Below are 21,827 nucleotides of genomic sequence, written 5' to 3' on the forward strand. Positions count from 1 at the left end.
CCGTTACACCTCTAACCATCCCTGAAGATCTAAACTAACTAGAATAAATTTCAGCTTACTTGACCTAACGTGCCCTAACCTGATAATAAAATATTTTCACTACTGGAAAACTGTTGACAGTTCGCGTCAAATGGGTGAAATGAATTTTCCTAATTAATAAATTAGCTCCTCATGAATGAAACTGTGGTTCCTCATGTGAATCACGTCAACGGCCAGCTTCCCGTCGCGTTGAGTCGTAAACAAACCCAACGCTCTTTCCCCGTCTCAAATCAATGTTGCCAATTGCCGCATTATTAACTAAATATCAAAGAAAACTGTCACAACCGTCACATCGAACTCCTAACTAATTTTAATCCACAATGATTAAAGAGAATTCTTAATTAATGCCATTAGGCTTTTTGAGTTATAATTTTGTGACACTCACTGGCAACGCTGTTTGGTACCCCGAAAAAATGAACAAAGCAGAACCTGATTCGCAGGTGAGTTTAACTACGCCACGAAGAAATGACGGACAGTTCTTGTTCCAGGTACAGCGGATGTTGTGTAACGCAAGCCAGTGGTGTAGGCGCCAGACAAAAAGGGGGCCAAATATAAAGACGATATGTGTTAGTACGTACCTACAAACCTCTCTGTTGTTCTGTGGGTTATGCAATGCACAATACCGAGATAATCTGCCATATTCCATCACAATGGTAAAGGTTAATGGAGTCAGCGTGATAAAACAAGACAAACGAAGCGAAAGAGATGAGACGCCTTCGGTGAGAGATTGGTTCGACAAACAGCAGCAGTACCAACAGGAGATGGGGAGAATCAGGGGCGTAGTAGCGAAAGCAAACATAACAGTATGTAATTCTATATTATTTAATGAGATTTTATGACTTATGTGCTTGAACAGCTGATGGAGAAGGCTCCAAGACACGCCAATGTGTTCCATTAAAATCGTAAAGACAAAACGAGTTCTTGCATGAGTCACTGGCTCCGTTAGATCTTGAATGCACCATTGGCTGTGGGTCGACCCATGGGGGAGGTGGCAACGTCGCTGGATGACCACCGAACCCGGCACCGTTGAACCAGCACGGGAGGTGTCCACTCTTTCTTTTCCGCTTACCGTTCGCCGCCAGTACCAATATCACTTAGTTCCTACTGAATTATAATTTGCACTGGAAATAGTTGAACCTGTTCTGGCTTTACACGTATTCAATCAATCGATTCGCCAATTAAGCGGCTAAACGATTATTATTAATGACGTTCAATTTGATCGATTAACGGTTATATAGGTCCGAATAGTTTTCATTTATCGGTTCAAGTCCAAGAGAGGGTAAACGGCAACATTGTTTTGTATAACCTATGAGAGTTACAGACTTAAAGGAGCACTAAAATAGTTCACCAATTTTTCTCAATCATGTTATACGACACTATAGAAAGACTCAAGATATTAAGGTATCTTCAACCTGGCAACATTGCACCATACCTACTCATATTCCACAAATTATAAAAACATGCTTATCTCATTGAAACTAATTCTGAACATGTATTTGTGTTTGACGTTGTAAGAAGTACAACTAGAGTTTAGTTGGGTTTTGAAGCTCTGAAGATTGTGCACAACCTGAATGACGCACTGTGAACTTTTCGAAAATGCACTAAAAACTTCAATTAAAAAAAAAAGAAGAGGTTCTAAGTGCAATCAAGAGTTTTCCGTGTTTCAATTTCTGTTTTCTTGTGGAAATTATTTGCAAAAACAATCCTTCTAGACAAATTTTGAGTTTTGCCATATTGCAGAGAACGAATAACACAGACAGACACAAAACAGACTTGGAATTTTCAAACGCAGCTACTCGAAACAATTAATTAACTACGTATACTGCTAAAGAAAAATATTGTCAACTACGTTCCAAATTATTTTCTTTAACAGATTTGGATCATTCTTCTTTATTAATTTTGTTATTTATATACATACTTGAAATACAATTTGTCGAGAAATTCACTGGTGTAGAAACTCTACTTTGATAATTGAACATTTTCAACATTTTCACTTCTCGTAAGGTATGACCTAATTGTGGTTGTGCGTTGTCGTCAAACGTATCTTCACTAAGCAACTGCATGTACACGAATTAATTTTACACTTTGCTCATTTGTGGAAAACACTCAGAAGGGTATTTTATTCGAAATTCAGTGTCGTAGGAAGTCGATTTTGACAATTATCAGTTTTCGTCTTTTTTCGCTTTGTTCGAGCGATACGATATTTATTCATTTATTTGAAAAAAAAAAACGTTATATTTGTACAAGTTATCTGTGTGGTCATATTACGGGATGAAAATAAGTAACCAAAATAACGTTGAAACGTTTTTCAAAAAATTAAACAGATATAGCATTTCGAACGCAACTGGTCGAAACCACTGACTGCCATTGACTACAGTGAAGGAAAAACTCTTAGGTATTGGATAGGTATAACTTGGATTTCTTGACGTCTGTTTATGTCACATCACTATCCATTTATATCCACTGAATGTACCAATCTCAGAAAAAGTGGGATTTTAAACAGTTCTCTAAATTTCTAAAATTTTTGATTGAATAAAAAATAGCACAAGAAGAAAACATGATATGAGAACGTTGAACAATTAATGTTTAATGAGTTTTATATAAGTATAAGAAGAGGTTCAAAGAGTTTCATTTTGATTACGTAGACCGGACACGTACCTGAGATGGCCATATTTTCCTATTCCGTACCAGGCAACTCAAAAGAATTTACAGAAGTAATGGGAAATTTTAATAAACAATGGTCTTTGACCACAAAATTACGATAATACCGGATGTTAGAAGTGTATTATAAATTTCCACACACAAAACAGTAACAACTACATTAATCAATTCTAACCCGAATTAATCTTCATTAAAGTAATCAACTGGCTTGTGAGAAATGACACTAAGCACGACTTTACCGAAACTCATTAAAAGAAAAGAGACCAACCAGAACTAACTTAAAACAAACTTAGTAGAATTCAACAGACAAACCATAAACTAATCAGAACTATTGTGAATTAATCAGATCAAAAGGGGCCGAATGGAACTACACAACTGATCTTGAGGAACACTAGGAACTAAAACTGATTGGGACTGGACTGAACTGAGAGTTAAAGCAGCTTCAGATTCTTGTTTAAAGTGACTGCAATTACGAACAACTGGACTTACTCTTCCTTTAGTGCCTTCATTTTGTCCATAGGTACAGGTACTTAAAATAATTATAAAGAAATTACAACAAGCCCTCAACATGGGGCATAAAAATCCATAAACGCGACGTGTTTTCTGCCAAATTGACTAAAGACGAAACTGAAAATTTCAAGAAATTACTTTCCTGGAACGAAAACTAAACCAAACCGTTCGTGCTTTAAAAAAATATAACTCACATACACAGGGTGCTCCTAAATATCACGTACATACAAGAGGGCGTAATTCTTTAGCTCATTTCATGACTAAAAGTTCACGTCCGCAAACGTCTTGTTGCCTATCTACAGAGTGTTAAAATAAAAAAAAGTTAATACCGTTCACGAGTTACAAAATAAGAGCATTAGGCGCATCTGAAACCGCAGGAAATATTCCGGAAGCATTCGAAAGAGTACGGGTCTCAATGAGAAAAACGGCGGACGCATGTGTAAGCATTGGAAGAGGTCACTTTCAATAGTTGATGTAACGTGGTTTCCTGGTTAACGTTATTATTATTAATAATAAGTTTGTTACTTAGGGTCGTCCCCACTTTAATTTTTAATAGGTGGCTCTAAATAAACTCTCAAAATTCTCAAAAATAGAGACTTATAATAAACATTTGCATATCCACAATGGATTTTCATTTCGTCCGAGGAATAACGGAACATCGTTTTTTACTTTTTTTTCTCCATAACCGAGGCAGATACGAAAAACCCACAAGAGAACCAAAACGTTTCTGACTAAAATAAAAAAGTAATTTTGTATTTTCCAATCTACCAGAGGTGCACCGCGACAAAGTCCGAAAAAAAAAGGGGGCACGGCCCGTGAAAATGCCATGCCATGAAATAAGGTAGGGAGCTACCCCTTTCTGTAAGCACACGATATTTGGGAACACCCTGTATACTGGATTATTCTACGCGTTAACAACTCCCTTAGCACCAACTAAAAATCTAAGGCGAGCTTTAGATCTGCCACTTAACAGTCGTCAAGATAACAGTCTCAGAACGGAAATTGTGTGGGTTGTTTACCGACCAACTTTATTATTTAGTTTGGCAGGTTGTTCGTAGTCAGGTGGTCTATTTGATAGATGAAGGGGTCTCTTTGAAATTTCGAATTCTGTAAAGTTTATACGTGTAGCAAGTCGAGCGTATCATCACCGCAACAAAGTGGAAAACCTTTGTGTAAGCAAAGAACGCGGTGCTTCTAATGTAAACGAGTCGACATTCTCTTTGCCGAGCTCCCAGCCCCCGAACTAAACTGCTTTGTAACTCTCGAAGAAACTTTGATATAGAATCATCTTTAACGTTTATGGGGAATTTACTGAATTGCGCCCTTTTGTTCCCTGGAAATCCAAATGGTTCGTCCACTTCATTACCTTTTAGATTAAAATGCAAAGCAAAAACCAACTTTTGCCAGCTGCGAGTTGTCTCATACATTTTGGGGCAACTTGAGGAACGTTTGTCTGTTTGTTTTGACAGGAATTAACCTCGAATACATACGACCAATAGTTTACAAGTTTCTAAACTTAAGTTGGTTTATTGGCACCTCTCGGGTAGCCTAAACGCTTTCCTAAAGCGAACTCCATAAATCTGTACGAGTTGCAATTTGTTTCGCCGTGCTAGTTCAAAAATATAAACCAGACTTTAAAGAGATATACGCACGTATAGTTTACCAAACTATTATCGTAATCCAATTATTTTGTTTCAAGTAAATATAATGGAGATTGCAATGTATGTGTATTTCCTAAAAGTGAAAATTATACGAACGGTGTTGCTCAACGCTGAATCACGAAATCAGGACGATATTATTTTAATGATGTTGCGGGGAATTGCTGATTTACATACATACACCACTATTATTTACTGTAATCTACACAAATGTTTATTTCTCCTACTGTAACTGGAACTTCCGAGGAATACGCTTTTTCGAAACCTATTGCCCAACAACTTCAATCGCTCTACGTAGCGAACATCAAACTACCCAGATAATCCTCGACACCCAATCAGCTGTTAATTACGACTTTCCACCCTAGTTAATCTGAGTGGAGGTCAAACCGGATCGCAGATTATAGTGGCCACGATATCTTGAACGCATTGTATTAAACTGGTTCAAATCGCGTCAAATTATGTAATGGAGCGAACGCGCTCGAGTGGAAACTTTACCAATGGAAATTGGAAGTTAATGTATGTATCTGGAGAAACCAGAAGTCAGTCAATCGGCCATATTTAGAACTATGACGTCAATAAACTTTAAAGAAGAAATAATTGAAAATCTCTCTTGTAACGTAGCTGGGAAAAATTCTTCACTGCCGGTACACGTCAGAGTCAATTCATTCTGATGGCTACGTTTGAAAATCTCACTTGCATTGCTATCTTTTGCAATTTTAACCATGAATGGAATTTTTACCGATGAAAATAGAAAGTTCCTGCATGTATTAGGACAAATTAGCAGACTCTGAGTCGGCTCTATTTCCAACCACAACGTCATTAAATTCAAAAGAACATGTAACGACGAAAGTCCGTCGGGACGGACATAGTTGCAAAACAAACGATCACTAGTGAAATGTGCTGGTTGTCAATTGTTCCTGAAAACGGCATTTGAAAATCACCTCTACGAATTTACGAGATTTTGATCGTTGTGCATCCGGACAAACTAGAAATCACCGAATCGGCCATATTTATAACCATGAGTGTAACAAATTCAAAAGCGGTCTTATTTGTCAATCGTTTCTGATAACTGTTCGAAAAGGCCTCACTTCTGGGTTTGGATCATAATTAGAAGTTGCTGTACGTATCTGGTGACGTTAGCAATCACCGAATCGACCTTATTTAGACCGATTACGTCAATAAATTCGAAAGAAAACGCAACAAAAAAGGCATTCTCGAATACAGTTAAAAAAACATTCTTCATTAGTGAAATACGCCAATTGTCAAATTGTTCCCGATGGCTGCGTTCGAAAATTCCATTTTCGATATCACTCCAAACATTCAGATGTTTTCCTTGATGTTTTTCCCTCATTTCCTTACAGATAGAAAACGTGGTATTTTACATACTTTCACGGCAACATTTTATACACACATAAAGCCCTAACCACAAAGTCGGGTATGCATGTCTACCTTGGCGCAAATAACGCTGAGTTGTACGCGTTTCCTTTTTTTCATCGTATACATGTAGGTTCGTGCAGTTTTGAAATTCCCTCTACGAAACGGGCACATAAATTGCGGTTTTCCGCCCCCGGGGGGAAAGTTGCGTTACCGATACGGCACTGCACCGGGTCGAAGTTGCCCGGAAAATTAATATTATCAACTTTTAGTCATCGACAGACGCGAAATTCCTGGTTACGGAACGATGTAAATAATAAATGGTAATGACAGTGCTGGTCAAAAGTGAATTGTCAAATGTCAAGAATGAGTGGGGAATTGGCGTTCCCATCCCGACGGAACGCGTATGCTAAGTATATTCGAGACTACTCATTCTTTAAGTATTTAAATTCAACAACTTGGATAACAACATCCTGAACATTTGCAGTTATATTTTCCAGGTTACGCCGAAATAAATCCACTTATGAGGTTCGCGCCTCGGATATCGTGTGACAGACACGAGGTAAATGGCAAATAAAAGGTGACAAATATGGAGATATCATAAGGGTAAAAAATTAGAGTGTAAAGGGAAAAATCTTAACGGGGATTGAGAAAAGTATCAACGAACGGCCGGACAGTCCTGGCCGTTATTTTTTATAGAAATAAAAGAATTCACCTTAAATTTTGAACTTGCCGCAGTAAGCCAAAACCAAGTTTTTTTTTGGAAGATTCAGTTCGTGGCTGACAACGTCCTAACTACAACCTTATGAGATATGCAGAACACGGAAAAAGCTAACAAATATACTACACACCAAGTCATCTATCGCAAGTTCCACTTTCCAAATCGAACACTTACCTAAAACACAAAGATAACAATATAATTAGATAAAATTTATTTACCACGGTGCAAAATAAAAGTAATCGCTCGTATTCGAGTGGTTTATTTACTCTGAACCGCCTGGCCAAAGCTAATTAATCGTCCTTTTGTTATTTAATACCCAACAAACCGAAAGAGACGTGTTTAGATTCCGTTTACACTCCGTGTAGATCTAGCTTAAACATTTTAGCGCGAAAACGATTTCCAATCAATATTTTTTTTATATTCACCATTCAAGATTCGAGATTATTTGGGTTTCCTAAAAATCCATTATTATGAGATAATGGACTTGAATGCCATTTAAAAGTAGCGAGAGATAAATATGTGTTCCATGGTTTTCAAGACGCGCAGAACAGGGAAGGGCACGACGGTTTCAAGAACCTGCGCCCATATTGCAATTGGGTTAGGTAATGGTTTATTTAAATAAAGATACTTTGTCATGTCATTGACATTTTATCAAAGGAATTTCGCTGCAGAAGTGTGCTGCGTGGAAAGGTCTCGTATGCCTATAGTTAGACGGCGTCATATTGAATTTATTCGAATACAGCATAAAATAATTCTCGAATGTGAACGTATTTAATTTTTTGAATTTTAACGCATAATTAGATTAAACCGCAAGAGAAATAAATCAACAGAACACTCCAACAAGAATACAATTCGGAACGCAGCTGGCGATATATTTTCATCGCGAGTATGAGAGGATCTCGATTGTTTTTTATAGCTGCGTTCGAAATTCGAGGCGTTGGGCCACATTTTAAAAGTTTCGTATTTGAGAAAGATTTCATTCGTCTTGTCGATTTGGACGCACCCGAGCTTCCAATGGGGCGCAGCGAAGCCGGCCAATTATGTACATTACATGGTTTACACGTATGTTGAACCCGAGCGGGGAAGCTTGAAAATATACAAAAAAAAAAGCACCTAAAGGCTAATAACAAACAGATAATTTGCGTTAAAGTTATATCGCAGGTTATGTTGTATTTGCAAATTCAAAATGGCAACGCCTTGTCACCATATAAGTAGCCAATCAGTTTAAAGGCTTCCGCCTCAAGTTACACACGGTAGTTCCAGCTCTACCTTTATTCTTCGGGCAAGAACCGAAATGGCTTTTCGGCACGCAAATCGCATTTCGTAAATATTTCTTGGCAATTACGGAGCAATCCATTCCAGCCCGCGGTTTTATTTTGCGTTACTCATGATTAGCATTATAAACGTTTTACCGGCCTCCGATAAGATTAAAATGAGCTGCTTCTCTCTCTTTCTCTTTCTCTCTCTCTCACTCCTTCTTTCTCTCTTTCTCTCACTCCTTCTTTGTCTCTCTCTCTCTCTCTCTCACTCCTTCTTTCTCTCTCTCTCTCTCTCTCTCTCTCTCACACACACACACACACAAATACATATATACATACATACACACACACACACACACACACACACACACATAAACGCCATTACTCGATCAATACCTCTTATCTCCTCTTATGGCTGTGATTAATTATTGTTCAAGTCGAATTCTTCAAATTTTTTTCGGATGAATACTGTATGTGTAAAACATTTTTAAAAACAATCACTATTGCGGGACGTTAGTTCGGGTTATTTAAATTTAAAATATTGCAAAATGCCTTTTTTTTGCGAAGCACTATTTTACGCAAATTATGTGCAGTAATATTGGCAATCAAGGTAAAACACACAGCTAATTTACGGTTTTCTAGGAAGTTGCACCAGCAAATTAAATTACTCGTAGTGGATCTAGTGCACTAGTTCTATACAATTAGCTATCGCAATTAGGCATCCCATTTTCTTCATTGTTTTAAAGACCGCTTTATTCTTAGAGTGCAATATCCGAAGGTCAAAGTTAAATGCATAAGCAACTTACCTAAAGCTGGCAAATTGGCAAAGAAATCGACAAATATAATGATTTAATCGGTGTTAATTTCCGGATTAATGTTTATTATTATTATTATTATTATTATTATTATTATATTCTGGGCGTATGGGTTTACAGTGTAATTGGAAAGTTCGAATATTACATTCAACGGTATTATCTAATTTTTGACTTTGACTAGTTCGCAACCGTTCCCTGGTCGTTTTTTGCTAGCCAGTCAATTGCCGACAATCAAGGTCATAATTATTTAAGAGACAAACTTGTAGGCAATATAAAGCGAATAATCGATTCAAATCGACAGCAAGAGAAATGTTTTAAACTCGGATATTTGCGAATAAACAAAAAATTGAGCGTTTCATTATTATTTGGCAATGAGACACTCTACACGGGACGTAACTGCGGCGGAAGCCGTGAGCCTCGCTGAGAAACCTGCGCATCTTTCAGGGGCGCAGCCCCGACGTAACTTTTTACTTGAATCAAAACTTAAATTACCAAAAATATTCAAATACGCATTTTCTCCAACTGAGAAGTCTTTTTTTAACCAATATAAAAATTGCGTTGGGACTTGCAAAAGTTTAATGAATTTCTCCATACGACTTCGAACATCTCCTGAATAGCCGAAACGAAAATCCCTTTCTCAAAGTATTTTAAATGTGAGAAATACTGTGCAAAAGTCCCACCATATTACTCCAATTGGGAAACCCCTTGAGCACCTGCAAAAACTCCCTGTGGAAGTTCTGTCGATATGCATTGGAACTGATAGCTCTCAAATCCGCAACTGAAACTTTATAAAAATGCTGTAAGCACACAAGTTACCTTTTCACAATCTCAAAAATCAACCTCCCCAAAAAACCTTACGAAATATAGAATAATGTCACTGAAATCTCAAATTTCAAAATCGGTCCTGTATTCCTGGTTCGGTTCATTAAAATCGAACTTCGAATTATCTTTAAAAGCTCTAAATCAACTAAAGCTGACATCAAATGTCTACTGAAAACTTTAAAAGAAATTTTTCTGAAATTCGTAGAAGTTCATTCTCTAAGGCAGTAAAAAAATCGCGCTGGATTTTCTTGATACCGGAAAATTCTTCTTGTCTGGAAAAACATTGTGGAAATTTTTAAGTGTCCCGTCGAAAAATACAAACTACTCAACAATTCAAAACCAGCTTAGAAAATTAGTTCAATCATTTCATTCGTCGACTCCGATCAACAACGTTGATCCGGTTATGCGTTCATTTTAGTTCAGTGCTTTAGTTTCGTGCATAGTACAGACACGACTATTCCCCTGTGAATTCTTCGAAATCGATGAATGTCAAAAATGTCTCTTGAAATTGCTCAAAAATCCGCTGAAAATTCGTGGTTATCAAAAATCCTTGTACGGACCAGCACACGTGAAGACATTGCAATTTTTCGAAAGTCTTAAAACAAAAAGAATTACATTCAACACGCAAACGGCAGAAAAACCCATGGAAACCTCACAGAAAAAGACTTGAAATCCGACGCAAAACACTAGCAAGGGCTAATTAAAAAACTCCATTTAATTAAACCAATGAAAAACCAAACAAATCAGCAACCCTTGTACTTGAAAGTCCCATTAATTTAAAAGCTAAAATCATCGAAACAACTTTTTAAATTGCGTATTTCTTGACTCTCGTTCGTGAAGAGAAAAACTCGGATCGCCTGAATTATGAAATATTAAGAGCCCTACATTCATTCGAATCAACTTTCGACAAAAGCAATTGAATTCAATGAGAAGTTTGCAAAACTGAAAATGCCAGTAAAAGTTCATAAAGCTCGGAACGGCTGCGAATTGTCGATGGTCGTTGAGGGCAGCGGTAGCAACCCTCATGACAATTGGGACAAAATTAGTTTTTGCGCTTTGCAGATTAGAATATCTGCTCAGACAAATCTTCACTTTCAAATTCGAACGATCGTTAACTTTACGAGGTTAATCTTTGATGACTAAGCGGAGGATTAAGCATTGGCGTTTTGAGATAAAATCTAATCGGCAGTTTTGCGTGCGACAAATTGAACTAGCACAATTGAGAGTATTTTCGTCCATTTACACCAAACGCTTCGACCCACTGTCCAGAACTAAGTAGTTCGCAATAGCAACAAGTAGTCAATTCAATCCGCCCAATTCTCTGTGGAATTTCAACGTTTCCAAAAAATGTCATCGAATAACGGACCACTGTTTTAAATGGAACTTTGCCATTTTCGACTTTATTATTTCATAAAAGCTCCGAGCGGAAGCTGGTTGAAGCTGCGGAAAGTTGAATTTAACGAAACAGCAAAGCTTCCATTGGACTGCACTTTCTGTTTATTTGTTTACATTACTTTAAATAGACGGTTAATCATTGATTACTGCATTAAATTTAGTCAATTTACGTAAGCTCGTTTTTACACAATGATCCATTAAATTTTCGAAGTCTCAGTTTCACGTTCGGATTGTTTGAATGCGTCAAGATTTATTGGCGAGTAAACGGTACTTTTCCGCGTTTTTGCTCGTGAAAAATCGATTATTATTGTTTGTTTTTGGTGAAAATAACGTTGAAGTCTACGTAAGTGCGATAATGTAAATTTATCGATTTTACGTAAAACGTTAGTTTTGGTTATAGCAGCGTGAATTGAAGATACGAAAAGCGAAAAATGTGGAACGAGTATTACTTGTGGGAAGACAAGTTAGCGGGCAGATGCCCACGAAGATAATGCCGCCCGGACAATTTCTGCCATTAAAAGACCAATTCTTCATATTACCAAAGTGTATTCATAAACCTAAAAAAAACAAAAAAAACTGCTTTTTAGAACATTTTAAACTATTGCTATGGGTATTTACATTTTTCGCCAAACCAACATACCAGAGAGTAGCATTTCCTGATAATGCCGATAAGTACTGCTAATTGATGGTTTTCCGTGCATGCTAAATACAGTGGAATTTGGTTTAAAGTCATTTCTAAAATTGTTTTCACTACTATGACCCAACTTTAGTCAATAAATTTAAGTCAGGGAAAGGGATTTCACATACCGAGGTCTGCAGTGATTTTATGTTGGCTTTGTAACAATGACAGATCTGTAATCAATATCAAATCGCATGAGATGCAATAAAATAAAAGTTATGGAGAATTTAGACATCTAAAAAGTGCGCACTCAATATGGCTGTCGAAAGTTATCGCCGTTATTTTGACACATTGCAAATGGGAACAGTAAAACAAAGACGGGTGGAAACGCTCGGCCTTTTTGTTACCTTGGGGTGCAGTTTGTGGATGCCCCCGACTATCGACGACGCTACACGGAACCTGCCAAAATCCATCTTCTTCTGTTTTTGTCAAATACGGTCCTCCAGCTGATGCATTACGACGATAAGTTCCACAGGCAACACTTACGATCTTGTCTTTTTTTATGGAGTTTTAGACAACGTCGAAATCCGTTCGCCGCAATGGTCGAAATGATTTAAAATTACCTTCCAACAACTACGATTGCATTGACACGAAGAGTGACATTGCACCCTAATAAAAAATCAGTGGCGTAACTGTTTATGTGTAAATGTGACAAAATTTCAAAGAGCACTGAAGCCGACTGCTAGAGTTAAATTTTAATGTGACTTTATTCCCTTCGAGCCTCGCACGGTACGGCCCTGATTCGACTAACTGAATTAAGAGATTGGTAATTTAAGAATTTCGAAAAATTCGCATGGTTATAGAAATCAGGGACGTAACGTTCCTACCTACGAAATCAGTTATAATTTTTTCATGATCAAAAGTTGAACACGAATTTTTACCTGCTTTAATCTCCACTTGATACGACCCTGCTTTCGAGTTGAGGTACATTTAAGAATTTGTAAATCAAACTTAACGTTCGATAGTTTAAAATTCAGATTAAAAAGAGGATAAAACTGGACAAATATGCTGTTACTCCTGATATAGAGGTCTGGCGATGGCCAGCACCATTTGTAAAAGAAAGGAGGAAAATGGCCGACTACTTGTATACAGGGCGGTCCTCTTTGTAATATGTCAAGGCTTTAGCAAATGATAGATAAACATAGAAATTGCGCATATTTCTCCTAATTTAACTCTATACAGATAGGGATCTTTGTTCCATTATGGTATCTAATTAACCTATGTCAAATAAAAACAGACAGCTGCCAGCGGTCTCCTTCTTGCACAGTCAAAATCGCTAATATTGCTTTCATCGTAACTTAGGAATTTTACCTCTATTAAAGTCAAATTACCGATTTTCTGCCATCTTTAATCCGAACGTAACTCTTACAGAAGTTTCTCCTTTTTTTCTCTCAAATACACCAATTAATGTGATCAACAAATACGTCTGTTGATTTTAGTCTAATCGCAATTGCGACTTGACTTAAACCGCAATCAACCAATTACAGGCAAAGATATCGACGTAACGAACTTCCTTTAATCTGGTTGTAGTTGCAACGCGATACCCAGAAGTGGGAACCAGCATTTGGAACAGATGGTTATCAAGGATAAAATCATTACGAGCGGCGAACCGCTCGTTCGAGGTTCCTAGGAAATATCCGAAGAATTTCGAATTAAATGGGGGCCTTTTGATTTCAGCCGCCCCTTCGTTCCAACTGCCCATCTATATGCAGGTAAAATTGATTGCGTGCTTTCAACAGTGGGAAAAGCTTGGGATGTTTATTAAACCGACCACAGCGACGCTTTTGTCAGAATGACGTTTTCGTGACCATGTTATCGCCCCATGAACAATCCAGGTGTCTGGTTATCTGCTAGACGACCACCAATTCCCCTTGAGAAATTTGAGAAGATTCAGGTCCATGGTAGTAACCCACGCAGTGCGTTTCCTAATAGAGTTCGAACCGAATAGGAAAAGTGAGGTCTCACGTGACCTGTTAGAGACCTAAACGTTAACGTCACTTCCACATTAGATTTCAAGACGAAAAGAAATGCGGTGCGCAGGACGGCCAGAGGAATATAAAGGTGATTTAAACAGCAATTTTAATTATCAATAATTTTAGAACCCTCTAGAGCCAATGGCGAACTAAGAATACCTAGAATCTGCCACGAACTTTTTTGATGACATCATGCAGCATGCTCTTTTTGAGGGCAAGCATCGGCACTCAATATTTGCGAATCGGGCACAAAGAGTGTTAGATTTGAACATTTTCGTGCTAATAAACCATAAAGAACGTTCACGTTTTACTTTTCTTGTAAATTTACTAGAACTTCTCAGGAGACATACGAAATTTAAATGGAATAGTTAGGGGATCAGAATGGAAACAATGTCCTGACAATTCACAATCTCCAGCTGTTTAGAATGCCATTAATTAATATTTGTTTTCTAAGAATAACTGGGTATTATACCTTCATTTAATTAAAAGGCCTTAGAGGGACGGATTAAGGACGAAATATTTTATTAGCGCAGTTGATTAAAGCATTAGCGGTATTCTCTTTTAAAACTTGCTTTAATGTGCCTAATACAACCTTTTATTGGATAATAATGTAAATGTGAAGCAAAAGTTGCGAATATCCTATAATCTCGAAGAACTAGGACCGTGTTTTACAGGTTTAGGGCCCCTTTTGCGTTCAGCGTCCTCATTACATGTTACATAACAGCATGGTACATGTTTGAAGTTAAAATGAGGCCATGTCAGGGACTCCAGTGCATAGCGGCTTTTCAATCAAAAAATTGCCTCACTTTTAGTGCGATGTCGATATTTCACTACTACAACGACTTCTTCTAGTTCTAGCTCATTGGGAGTGTCAGAAAGTCCTCGCCATCTTCATGTTGTCGATACGGGACATATTTAAAATTTGATTTTTTTCGTAAATCCAGGGACGTTGCACGCGTTTTTCGCGTCGCATCAGCTAAAATTTCATCGTATTTCGAAGGCATAAAGCGGAAATTTCCACGGCGCAGCACAGTTTTCCGTCAATTGCGCTTCGCGTTTTTGTGGACTTCAAAAGTAAATTATTTCTCATTTTAATTTGAGCTAATATTTACCGCCACTGGTGCCAGTCCTCGGTACCCTGTCTCGGACATTCCAGGCAGCTTTTTTAGTCCCAGACACGAGGCGAAACTGATTTATTTCGAAATAGAATGATTTTTAATGTCTGTGCTTACTAGAATTACAAATTCTTCATATTTCTTCGCATACATAGCCCAACGCCGCATCGTACGTTCATTTTCACTTTTAATCCGGAAGAATAATTTTTTCTGTCTCTGGCCGGACATCATCCACCCCTAGACGAAAAAACAAACAAACAGAGACAACTAATGGGTTGTGTTACGAAACCGTGCCACTTTGTCAGTCGCTTTCGTATAGTTCAGTCCATTTCCAGTGGAAAACCCTGGGAGGGTTGAAACTGAAACAGAAAACTGTAATTTTTCTTCCCGGCAACACGAGATAAAAAAGGAAGAAATCCCATAAGCCGGCACATACGCCATTCTGGAAACGTATCGCACTTTAGTGTAGAAAATTAATTTCTGGTAATTTTTAGTCTCGTCCCTTTCCGGCGGGTCGCGAAGCGGGGGCGAAAAAAAGCGGTGATTTAGTGGAAGGGTGGCGCGTAATAAATGTCGTGCAAGTTTTAGGACTTGATCAGTTGTGAAAGAATTTAGATTTAAGGGTTTAATAAGTGTTCCCGAATACTTCACGACCTTTTTCAATTTAGACTGATCCGCAGGGGCGGCGGGATTTACAAGGAAAGTTCGCAGACGCGCTTTGAACATTGTGTCTTGCACACATTTACATTTTATTACCTTCCATAGATCATTAATTATAACGGATCTTTTATAATTAAAATACATTCTCAATTGAGGCTCAAAACGCGACGACACTGTTAGAATGGCTGTAGCTACCCTTTGGTATTAAACCCTACGTGTGTTTTACGCTCTTTCAACGAAAGTGCATTCATTACAGCACGTATCAGCGTTTTAAACTGATAATTTTATCTGTAAGCCGCACCTTTCACTGCTAGTGGAATAAAGTAACGGTGTTGACAAAAGACAATAATTACCTCATAGGAATAACAATTACTTGATTGGAGCTGGCTGAGTCACAGTGCGAGGCGAGTTTTCACATTGACTTCGGATCGTGTTAGGCGATGTTTACACTAATGCGATCTGTTGTTCCGAGGGAACGAAGTGTTTAGGAATATCGACTTCCTATGGAAGGAAAGAAAGACATTCTAGCACTAAAGGAGGGTGGAGCAGCATTTTGGGCACTCTTTAACAAGCGTAATTATTATGTGCTCCGGAAAAGGGACAGTACGTTGATGTAGGCGAAGCTCGACCGCTGCTGCTACGCTTGTGTGTCTGACAATATCGAAATCGACAATATACAGAGTGGCAAAAATTTTTCGTGCACGCACTTAATAGGGGAGAGTAAACAATGGCACTTTTTACACAGCGTTGCGAGATGGCACCAAATTTCAATATTTAACCGGCATTTCGTGAAATTGGCACGCTCAGTAGCGTATAAAACTCACATGTACGAGGCGCACATAAAATCTTTTTGTGCCTTTCGAGATATAACTCTTTGTAGCGCAGCCCAGAGAACCCCCTTTATTACCCGTCGAACAACATGGAGAAATAAATCTAAGTTAAAGAGATGGCGGAAAGATACACAAAAGAAAAACACACAGATTAAATAATAATAAAATGCGAAATAAGCCCGGCGATTTTATCAAATTGTGCCCAGGCAAGCGTGTGGGTCAACAAATCAGATTACGAGGAACCCACCGTGTTCGCATGGAACTTTATAATGCATTTTCCTCTAAAATTAAAATTACAATTGCCGGAGATCAGAAAAATGCCCTTTCCAGATTTCGGAACTTTCCGTACTCCAGAAATGGACAACACCACACTGAGTGACCCGCATAGAAACGGCATTGACAATGCAGTTTCTATTAATACCCATCATGAATAATCGCTTATTCATTTCTGCTTTTGCTATACGTCAATTAATTAAAATTGGTCAGGATTGACTTTGGGTGTGATGTATTGTTTAAACAGAATTCGGAACTGATGGGTTTTGCAATAGGTTATGTGGGCAAATGGCTTGTTGATGAAAAATGCCCATGTAACGATGATAATTACAAAGTTTACCCTTACATTTCAGAACATTTAAAACTATACCCGGGGTGCTCTAAACAAAGTGATCAAATGATGCTTTTTTACGTTTCTCTACATTTTCGAACACGAGGGAAAAACCTGGGACACTGCGCATAGATGGACTTACTTACGTAGTCAATCCGAGTCTTTAGATCTCCTGCAGCGGACGTGTAGACTTACCTGAAAAACAAACAAACTGTTATGAGGAGTAAAAATTTGAGGAACTAATTGAAATATCCTATTTCTTACTATGAAGTTGGATGGACAGTAGACACCTACCAGTGTTAAAAATAAATAATGTTGCATGGCACCGTTCTTCAGATTTCTATAGCATTCTCTTGAGAGTGATGCCATAAAAGAAAGATTTCTTTCCAAAAAACGAAAAAACGTACTGCAAATGGTTAGTAATTTCACACGTAATTTTCCTTATTGTAACTCGAGATAATAAGCTCAATTCACAACAGTTATACAGGTCAATAAATCGCATTTAATATTGCAAAACACGCAGTAATAGCATTTTACCTAAAAAGGTTTTATCACCTTTTTGTCGCAGGTTTTGCATTGCAAATGGAGTTACACTACTTTCTTAGAAACCTTGGGTTATTTAATAAATGGGTGCCGTATATGCGCATGCAGAAACGTTTTGATTATTGAATATTGTTCCTAAGACTGATGATAATTTCTACTTTAGGAAAGCGCCTAAAGTAATTACGCAATTAAACCAAAAATAAAGTCAACATTTACTATTAAAACAAACTACCGGATTTCTAATAATAACAATTAACAGGAAAGTGAATAGTAAGTGAGAAAATATTATTCTGGTAGTTTTTTTTTGATTAGTGAACATTAATGGCATTACTGTGGCTTGCATACTACGAACCAACTAGTTCATTAGAAGTTTTACTTAATTTAAGGTTTTAGGTGAAGATAATGCCTAAATAAGTATGGCATTTAGCATTTCTCTAAGTGGTCGATAAAGATCATCGGCGCCATCTTTTTAGGGCACTAGAAACTTGGTGCAATGACCCATCATAGATGGAGTTTTTCAGGGCCTGTGAGACCATTAGTTCTACGTTTCTCCTGCAATCCTGTCGCTTTTCCTCTGGAGATTACCGTGCGTCACAGTCCGAAAATAAACCTAAAACTCCTTGAACAGTTCGTAAGAGCGATACCATCACGAATTTAACAGTGTTTTAATACAGTTTTCACTACACTCAAGTACTCGAGTGTGGACAAATTCTCTATGCATCAAAACTTAAAATCGCTTTTCCTGCTACGTATTGATTTAACTCAACATCCTATTTCAGGTTCATAAACGTAGGGTATTCAAAGGTAAATCAATCGAAAATATGCAGGGATTCGATTTAATGCCAGCAGTGTTCCATTATTAGATTTTTATTGTTCCATTGCGATTGCTTGACATTTGAGATATTTTTAAGGCGACTACTTGGGCTTTATTGCTTGGTGCTATTCTGTAGTTACAGTTTGGCATTAAACAAAAATTTTGTACTGAAAACTGTAGAAAAGCACCATTGTCTTAAACGCCGTGCAATTATTATCAACAATATCTACACTGGTAGCAATTAAAAGTATTAGAAAATGTTCATATAGATAGTAATTAATAGTAAATGTCAGTTGATTAATAAGAAGGATAAACCTGATCATTTTCTCAGCGCGATTGTAATATCCTGTGGCATAACGGTACGGAAAATAAAGGCTTACAATATTATTAGCATTAGTATCAATTAATAAAAACCAGTATGATAAGCAAGACCTACCGAGGACCACCTGTTGAGCCTACAGGAATTCTCTATACCCGTACGTTTAGTCAATTTATTTATTTTAGGTATCTGTTATTATTTATTGGATAATTATTTACGCAAGGGCTTTACAAATCAATAAAAACAACTTTTCTGTAATATTAAAACCACGATAGCGGTGCGATAGAAGGGCGGAAATTGGCAAGGGCGCCATCTGCAATCCGGAAATGCACTTAAAGCATTTAAAGAGGTGATAAGAGATGTCGCCGTATTTAGAGATTAGGGTTTGCCCGTAAACATTAACTTAAAAAACTTTGTTAAACCTGAGACAGAACGGTTTGCGGTATCATTTGGTGATATCATGGGGATATATATGTAAAGAACATCCCTAATACACGTACATCGACGACGGTTTGAATAGAGTTGTTCTGTTAGTATTAGCGGCATAACTGGTTATATTTGAGAGCTGCCACGGAAGTGGTTTTAACATTGCTCTTCTAACACGATTTTGCACATAACGTCTTTTTGAAATCATCACAAATTGTAGGGGAACAGGATTAATAATGTCTAATAGTACGCCACTGATTTTAGCGCACAAATGCCCTAGTCCTTGGTGACCAAGTCAGTAACATAATTTCAATCTCACATATGTATGCCATTCCGGTTGTTCGAAAAAGAGCTTTTCGCTAGATTTCATTTTCTCGAAAACCTACACAAAACAGCATTGATTTCAAGCAAGTAGTGACGACAATCCAGTGGTCAATCAGACTTCAACTTGTAAGAAAAGCGATTGAAAAAGTGTCATTCTCAGCTGCCGAAGCATAGTTATTACATGGGATATTGTTAGGTGACCATCATCAAACCAACTGGATTGAAGATTGACCAGAGACCAGCAACGGACTCAAAAATTCTATTGAAGTGTAAAAGCCAGCGATAATTTCAAAGGCTAGCACGAGTGAAATAGATAATTCCGTTGTCGAGGAAGACGAGAATTTGAATGACGATCATATACCAGATGTAGTCATTCCTGATGAAACCGAGACATTACTAATGAAACATGTACAGCGAAGAGGCTTGAGTAGTTTTAGGACTACTACTTACCTTTACGGAGACATAAAGGATGAAGATGGCTCGATGTGAAGAACATTCTTAATGCGTGTATGTCGATACCGACGGTATAATTAGAAAACATGACTAAAGAGGGAGTGGAAGTTTAGGATGTTTTATGGAAGGGATTTAATTTAAAGTTCAGTAATAGTTGTTTGGTCTAGTCTGAAAAATGACAATAAGCACTACAACACCTAATGGAGGTGTATGTAAAAAAAAAATATATATATATATATAATTTAATTTTAATCGTTTGTATTTTAGATCAAAAAGAATACTGTTTTCTTGGAAATATCGCAAATGCAGTATTTGTGGAACATTACCGATGTTTTACGGCACCAATTTAATAAATATTTTAGTATTTACGTGCAAAAATGCAAATGTTAAAATATTTCATATTATCTTGAGGTTAAAATTATCGCCCACAGTACGAAAAAAAAAAGATATACCTTAACTAAGAGAATAATATTACGCGTGTTTGCTAGCTGAAAGTAGCACTTTGCAACCCGTGTGTGGTATGAATTTTCGTGCATAAAAGATTTGACCACGTTCTAACATTTAAGTAAACTTACCGAAGGTAATAAAATTAACACACACACGCCCTTGTAGAAAAATATTGTACCTAACACGTGCGAAAGTGGCTTTGCCGCGCTCTATTGCGTTTCGTGCCATTCGGTCAACTGTAATCATCCTGCAATCAGGCCTGCAGTAAAGTGTCACTTTCCACACTTGTTAACTAACTATTGAATGTTTTTTTTATTCAACGTAACCTTCATTTGACAAAAACAAAATTATTATTTGGGTTTTAGAGTGGTGTTTTAATTGCCCAAAAGCCCTTGTCGCTTCGACATATATAGATGATATGGTATTTTGATCTCGGCATCAAATTTTTTTGTTATATTTTAGGATTCGCATGTTTTTATTTGAACAATAAAAAGGCGGGTTGGCAATCACTACCACAACAAATTATGAAACAGCTAACTTGAACCATTTAGCTCTTGATTTAGCTCGCCTCCTAGTTAATATTTCCAACTAAAAATATTAGAGATACTCATCGACAGTTCAAGTTTAATAGTTCTCGTACGCAAAACGACGTCGTGAGAACCAGAAAGAAACGTGTTTGGTCTCGTAATGCACAGACAGTGAACCATTGAGGTTGGTGCGTTTGGAGAACAAGAAAAAAATCGCGCAAGCGCGCAAAACGCAACAAAAAATCGGCGAAAAATTATCTAAAAATAACTAAGAAAATTATTTCATTCACAACCATCGGTTCCTTTACTCGTGCGTTTACGCGAAAGACCGTTGCCAGATTAGATTATATTACACATACATGGACCTTCATATTTACTGCTTCGAATGGATTTTTAGGATTTCGTGTCGACCTTCGTGCTTTTGTCAATATCATGACGTGTAAAAGCACTTGAAATTTTTTAAACGTTTGAGCTCGTTGCCCTGCACCGTCAAGCAAGAATACGACAGGTGTAAGATGATTCAGATAGGTAATGGAGTAGAACTGAACAAACTACTTTTCCGAAGTGCATCAGGGTCACTTTTTGCTCGCTCAGTCGGATAGTTATAGAGCTTTGGTCTTGCTGACTTCGAAGCATAACAATTATTATATTTCGTGTCAAGCTTAACAGACCTCTTGTGTTTGCACACGAAGAAGCGATGAAGTTAACCAATGACGCATTATTGAACAAATTAGAAATCGTTAATAAGGCAACTTACCAGTAAAATCAAGTCCTAGTGTTAATACCTATAGAACCCGAGAGTACCATGCACCGCTGCAACTACTTATCACTTCCTGGAATTGTTGCCAAATCTAAAAAG

At 37.5% G+C, this 21,827-nt stretch overlaps 2 protein-coding genes across 4 annotated transcripts in view; one reads left to right on the forward strand and one right to left on the reverse strand.

The window, feature by feature from the left end:
* The window catches only part of scalloped (TEA domain transcription factor 1 homolog scalloped), a 59,687-nt gene that overhangs the window by 23,965 nt on the left and 13,895 nt on the right, over positions 1-21,827 (reverse strand). Inside the window, exon 2 of one of the 3 annotated variants that reach the window (XM_066300437.1) lies at positions 21,726-21,819. The exons of the other annotated variants lie outside the window; for them this stretch is intronic. The gene's annotated coding sequence lies outside the window, so the exon portion shown is untranslated. The remainder of the gene's footprint in view (positions 1-21,725; positions 21,820-21,827) is intronic. 3 annotated transcript variants of the gene reach the window in all.
* Positions 1-21,827, forward strand: part of AsnRS (asparagine--tRNA ligase) — a 70,188-nt gene that overhangs the window by 8,828 nt on the left and 39,533 nt on the right. The window lies entirely within an intron of this gene.

The sequence above is a fragment of the Euwallacea fornicatus genome, chromosome 36 (genome assembly GCF_040115645.1).
Source record: "Euwallacea fornicatus isolate EFF26 chromosome 36, ASM4011564v1, whole genome shotgun sequence".
Lineage (NCBI taxonomy): Eukaryota > Metazoa > Arthropoda > Insecta > Coleoptera > Curculionidae > Euwallacea > Euwallacea fornicatus.